The 6468-nt window shown below is 33.1% G+C and overlaps 1 long non-coding RNA gene across 1 annotated transcript; it reads right to left on the minus strand.

Annotated features, from left to right (window-relative positions):
• Window positions 1–5826: 5826 nt before the first annotated feature.
• On the minus strand, window positions 5827–6468 carry LOC147537250 (uncharacterized). Its single transcript, XR_015226383.1, has 2 exons — window positions 6379–6468; window positions 5827–6275 (listed from the first exon to the last, which is right to left on the minus strand). It is a non-coding gene; the product is annotated as an uncharacterized LOC147537250 (long non-coding RNA).

Consider the following 6468-nt stretch of genomic DNA (forward strand, 5'->3'; position numbering starts at 1 on the left):
GACTGGAGAGTCCAACAGTCGTCAACTTCCAAAAACTTGTTTCTAATATCAAAAAGCATTTTGATTCATCACCAATCAGTTTAGGTTAAAATCAATCAAAATCCACTTTTTTTTACACTTTCAAATATAGAGATTTGGTTTGATCTTTTTTATAGATTAAAGGATCTTTTTTTGCTTAATTTTTGTTTTAAATCTTCACATTTTTCAAATTGGACAACATATCTAGGGTTTTTTGCACCAAATTTTCGAAATTGATTAGTCAATCTAGGGTTTTCAGTTTTGTGTTTAAGATGGTTTAAGATAGAGAGAGAAAGAAGCCAAAGGAGATAGAAAATGGATTATCGTTTTGTGTTTAATCTTTTGTGTTAAATCTTTTTGAAGATGAATGAGTTTTAGTTGGTTGATTTTCAGATTTGGGATTAATTTTCAGATTGAAAGTAGAGAGAGATGAAGAGAAAAACGAAGAAGAGGAGGAGAAGAGGGAGGTGCTCGGGAGGCCCCTATAGTCGGTTAGGGAGGCGCCTACAGAGGGGAGGCCCCTACAGTAGTTTTGGGAGGCGCTTATAGACGCACCCCTTAGAAATTTGTATTTAGAGGGTGACAAGTTTCCTCATTTAGAAACAAAAGCGGTTCCCACTTGTATTCAAATTTTGAAAAAAACCTTATCTTTTAGTGAATTCCACGTCATTTGGGAAACCTGAGTCATTCTCTATGTGGGTATTATTCTCTTTTTCGCAAATGAAGTATGTTATTGTCTTATGAAAACGGAAGTTCATGGTGGCACTCTGGAAGGTGAGATCTCAATCAAGGATGAGTATTAATTAATAATTTTGCATGCATGATATAGTCTCTCTTAGAAAAATTATACTTGACAATAGTAAGTTGTTGTGGGGAATTAATCAATGTTAACCATTTATGTAATTCAACAGCCTCATGAAGCAGATCTTGTGATGCTATTGTATATTCAAACTTCTGCGTGTAGTATTTTTTTCCATTCAAAAATTTCCTATGTACGTTTAATATAAAATGATGGTTATCTTTTAGGGATGTAATGTGTATAATAATCGGTTCAAAAGCATTGAACTTTATATCCCCAAGTTTTACTCTTAGACTTTTTTTGTGTTATGTATTTATTTTTTTTAGAAAAAGCTATTTAGACTTCTCTTTCATCTTGAATTTCCAACCTTTCTTAATGGCTATCATTTTAGAATTTTCTTCTTTGTTGATAAAATATTCATCAAATATAAAGAATACTCTTTGAAATGACATTATCATATGAGAACAAAAGCCAACTGTACATCATAAACGATTTTAAAGACAAATATCTTAATTTCAACGTGAAGAGTGCCGTCTATTCTGCAGTTACAATACCACCACCATGGTCCATATCTACACTACCACCATTCCATCACCCGTCATACAACCACTCCACCCGTCATCACCTATATCTCCATACCTCCACCAGTACTGTTATACCCTACAAAAGTACATGGTATTTGTGACAATTCGATCGAAAAAGGACACTCGTCAAAAATAATAATGCTTTTCCGGTGGAAGCTAGAAACACGGTCGGAAATTGGTTTAGTTCCGACGGCTAGTTTGAAATCCGTCGAGAGTAGTCAGTATTAACAAGGAGTTTGTACTAACCAACCGATAGAAATACTTACGTTGTTCCTTGCAGAAACTACTTTGTTCCGGCGACTCTCCTTTACCATCGGGAAAAGGCCCTATTGTGACGGATTGTAGAACATGTTCCATCGAGAATACGATTCTTTAAAGGTGGGAAAAATTTCCCTGTTGGAAGAGGAAATGATTTCCTGGCGCTAAGATTTTCCACCAAAAATTTTCGCAAAAACTATTTTCATCGGATTTGTCTGTCGAAAATAGATGCCCTAAAATCAGTCGACCCTCCAACCTACACCCAAATCTTTCGATCTCTCACTCTCCAATCTCTCTCTCTCTCTCCATACTATCTTGGAAGATTGTTGAACAATAAGACTATCCTGACAAGTAGAGAAGATTGTTCAATCCAAAATCAGGTAAACCCGACTCTCTCTCTCTCTCTCTCTCTCTCTCTCTTTCTCTCACTAGTTCTATGAGTTAATTAGGTTTTCCTATTGCTCTTTAATTTGGTCTCTTCAGAGGAAGAAGAAGAAGAAGAAGAAGAGCTACAAGGCCGATAGGTAATATAATTTAGTCTTCTTTGATTCTGAAATCTTTTTTATTGATTTTTTATTTTGTTCAGTTTCAGTTATCTAAAGATTTTTAAGTTGATTTGATTGTAGTAAGAGAGTTTCTTGTGTGATTCCATATTTCTAGTTAGAGAAACATGGAATGGTATTATCGAATCTTAGGTTTTTGTTGAAGTCTTTGTGTTTTGGAATTCGTGATGCATCCGTCGAGTTTACAAGATTCATATTAACGCATGAAGTTCTCGCAGGTTCTTGGTTTAATTCGAGATTGTGTTTTAACTAAAGAGGATTTGAGAAAAATTTGAAGATATTTCTTCTTCATCTTCATGTTTTGCTTATTCACGGTACACTCGTTACACGACTCCATCAGCTCCTCAAATATAATCAGCCATCGTCTCCCATATAAAAAAAATATGGCGTCGAAGGATACCAGAGAAAGTCTCCATTTTCATTTGGGCGACAATGCTGAGATCAATCCCTACTTTAGATCTTTTAAAACAAAGGGGTTACTCTATCCCTAATAGATGTGTGTTATGTCAGTGTGAAGAAGAAGATGCAGATCATTTGCTCCTGAATTGTTCAGTCTCTAGGAAGATATGGGATTATTTTCTCTCACAAACGATTTTTGGTGTCAGGAGTTTACCATATCAAATGGAGGTTTTCTTTACAAGATGGAAGAGATATAAGTTAGATACACCAAAAGGATACTTAGGAACTGCTATTCCTTTTGCTATTTGGTGGGCGTTGTGGAAGGAGCGAAACACAAGGATATTTAAAGATAATTTTAGTTCGGTTGAACAAATAATTGTAGAGGTCAAGAGATTAATTTTTTCATGGGCTTTACCAACTAGAATTTTCATAGGGGTACCTTTCTCAGTCTTCTTGTCTTCTTGGGAGTCGATGTTGTCTAATATGTAAAATTTGACTTTTAGAGTGCTGTCTCGGCACAATAATCAATATATTACCTCTTTCTCAAAAAAAAAAAATGTTTTGCTTATTCGAAATCTTGATGCTTGTGTATTAGCTTTTAGAATTAGAGTAGTTATTGTTAAACTAATTGGAAAGGACAACTCCGTTTGCTTTGGTAATTAACTATCAGGATTTGATCAGAATGTTTACTGGTCAGAGCTCCGCTTTTCTCTTAAAGGTAAACTGTTAGGTAACATTTATAAGTTTGATATTGTGCCATTAATAAAGTGAATGCTTCAAAAAAAAAGTGAAAGTGGTTCACTACCTGGAGCAAACTGAGATTATTCTTGAATGACTGACGTCCATCATCTCGGTCGTTCATATGATAACTCATTGATCTGATGCACACAACTCATTGAAAAAAAATCAAAATACATTTTTGTGATAAATCATGAAGTAATTGAATCACCAACACCCATGACAAAACAAGAGAAAGGAAAATTATCTTTCTTTTGGTGCGTCATGTTGGGAATGAAGTTGAAGGAGACATTTATATAACTGATGATCAAATCTTAAAGTTTTATATCATTAAAATGAAATACCTAAAATTTAGCGGTTTCATAATGGGTGTTTATGCCTAATAGGCTAATATCTTCAATTTCTATGTACTAAAAGATCGTTTTTTTATTTACTTTATAATTCAATAAAACAGTACGTAAGCTTGTTTGTATTTTCTATGCACGTGAACATCAACCTCCTTTTTTTCGCAAATGAAAGAATTCAATGTGTTAGAATAGATAGAAGAATAACTCAAGTACTAGTACATATCTTCTATGCATGTGGGTGGTTCTGTTATATTTTGTTATTACAACAACGTTAACCTATATATCTTAACTTTGTTTTGATGTTATTTAAAGTGTGTTGTCATTTATATAAAGAGTTAGATATAAACTTGTGAAAGATGCCAAGTGTCATCTAATGATATTAGACTAAATAAATCAAAGAAGTTATAATTAATCAAAGTTGTTTTATTTTCTCCATTCTTTTACCAGGTTAACTTTGCATCATATTCTCTATTTTTTTGAAATAAAAAGTTGATGTGACAACTGCAAGTTGTGGAATTAATCAATCTTATCCTTAATATTTCTCAAGTCTTCATTAAGCAGATTCTGTGATGTCATTATATATTGATGGTTTTGCGCGTAGTCAGTTATTTCCATTTACAAACATTATGTGTATGTTTAATATAAAGTGATAGGCTATTTTTTGCGATGTACTATATATCTTATAATTGGTAGAAACATTCACTTAAGAGTCCATTTTTATTATTTAACTACTTCCTTTAGGTAGAGTTTGTTGGTTACATTATAAGTAGAGAAGAAAAATACACTCATATAAAATTTAAAATATTAACTATTTAGGAAGGTTGGAAACTCAAATGAGGAACAGTTAGTTATAATAATGACAATTGTACACGATTTTAAAGTCAAGTAACTCAATTTCAACCGAAAGAATGATATTTATTCGACCCAATTATTTTCTATACCTTCTAAAAACTCACCTATATACCCTTGCCAATTATTTTTGTGTTCTTTCCATTTCTTTTCTTGCACTAGTTTTCGTAAAACCGTATGTAATTCCTGCAGCTAAAAATGTACTATTTTGTAGTGTCCAACACTACCACCATGACCCATCATACCTCAACCACAACCAAGACCGCCTGTGTCGCCAGACCTCCACTGCTGTTGCACCTTCACCACCATCACGCTATCACCACGACCGTTGCGCCTCCATCAATGTCATCACAACAATCACTTCTAACGATTTTAGAAATTTGCAATAGAAACATGTAAAAGTTGGAGAATCTCAATAGTGTCATCTAAAAAAGAAAATGTCTATCGAGAATTGATACCTAAGACGATATAGTTTTTTTTTAAGTTTTGTTTGCATTGGAGATGCTCAGAACATTACTTACTTTTTTGTTACACCAGTTGTAAGCCAAATCTTCCAAATGTCTATGTAATATAGGAAAGTTGACCACAAACTCATATTTCCTTTTAACTAGTAATCCTACTATTTTATTAACGCAGAAGAAAAGTTCACAGAGAACATGTAAGATTGAAAATACTAGTGGGGGTCAAATATATCAACATTTGAAGAAAACACGAAGATGATTAACTATATAAAGAAACAAAATAGGAAATGAATAAAAATAACTTTTAATCAGATTAACAACTATCATCTGTAAAATATATACATCGATCACACATGTTGGTTATCTCCACAGTACCTGAAATTCTCTTTATCACACCTTCAAGAATTAAAATAATATCATATTAATGAACATAGATGACGGATGTGTTAAATCTTTTATCTTTATTTAATTTTCTACAAAAAAAATTTTAGTTGCATATAAACCATTAGGAAAACCAATGACAGAAGAGAGATGGGCTTCCGATGCTCATCACTCTCCAAACACATGAAGTTAATCCATGATCCAACTGTATCTTGATGCAAATGTATAATAAGAAGATATCACGTTAAATATAAGAAATTATTATTATGTACTTCAATCTTTTAGGCGCTTTGCGTTACGAATTTAACAAGTACTTTTTATTACTTCTTTAACATGAAAGTTGACGAGTCATTCATCTCAGAAAATAAGACTTCCATACTGATACAAGTGCTTATGCAATGAAAGTTAAATATAATAATTAACAAGAAAAAAAAAATGAATGTTTTATATTTATACAAAACCAATAAACCTTTTGGAATCAACTTACATATTACCATTTAAATTACAACAAAATTCTTTGGAATCAAAGTACATTGCAATTAAGCAACAACAAGAAAATAAAGAAAGTAAACACATGATTACAACGCGTCAACAAATTTTAAGGAGAAATAAAACATTTATTCTTCTTCTTTCCTTTCTTCTTCTTCTTCTTTGTATTAGAAGCTCTTCTTTTTAGAACCAGAGCTCTTTCCAGCCTTGGAATCAGAGTTCTTCCCGGCCTTAGAACAGAGCTTTTCCCAGCCTTTGAACTAGAGACACTCTCAGCCTTAGAGCCAGATGAGTTCGAGGTTAGACGTTGCCGTTTCTTCTTTTGTGGAGTAGGAGAACCCCCACTTTTTCGCATAGTCCCTTGAGGCGAGGCTTGTTCTACTAGTAAACTATAGGATATGAATAAGAAAACAAGAATGAATAGAGAGAATTGAAGTACGAATATAAATGAAAGTCACAAAAACAATAGATGAGGGTGTAGGGAGAGAAAACCTTTCTTCAGCTGCATCAAGGATTTAATCTTATTGTTTAACATTTTCAAAGGGTTCCCATGTATTGGCTGATTAAGGCCAATCCAACCTA

This window comes from Eschscholzia californica, unplaced genomic scaffold (genome assembly GCF_041429995.1).
Source record: "Eschscholzia californica isolate CP2 unplaced genomic scaffold, dmEscCali1.0.p SCAF_5, whole genome shotgun sequence".
NCBI classification, from domain to species: Eukaryota; Viridiplantae; Streptophyta; class Magnoliopsida; order Ranunculales; family Papaveraceae; genus Eschscholzia; species Eschscholzia californica.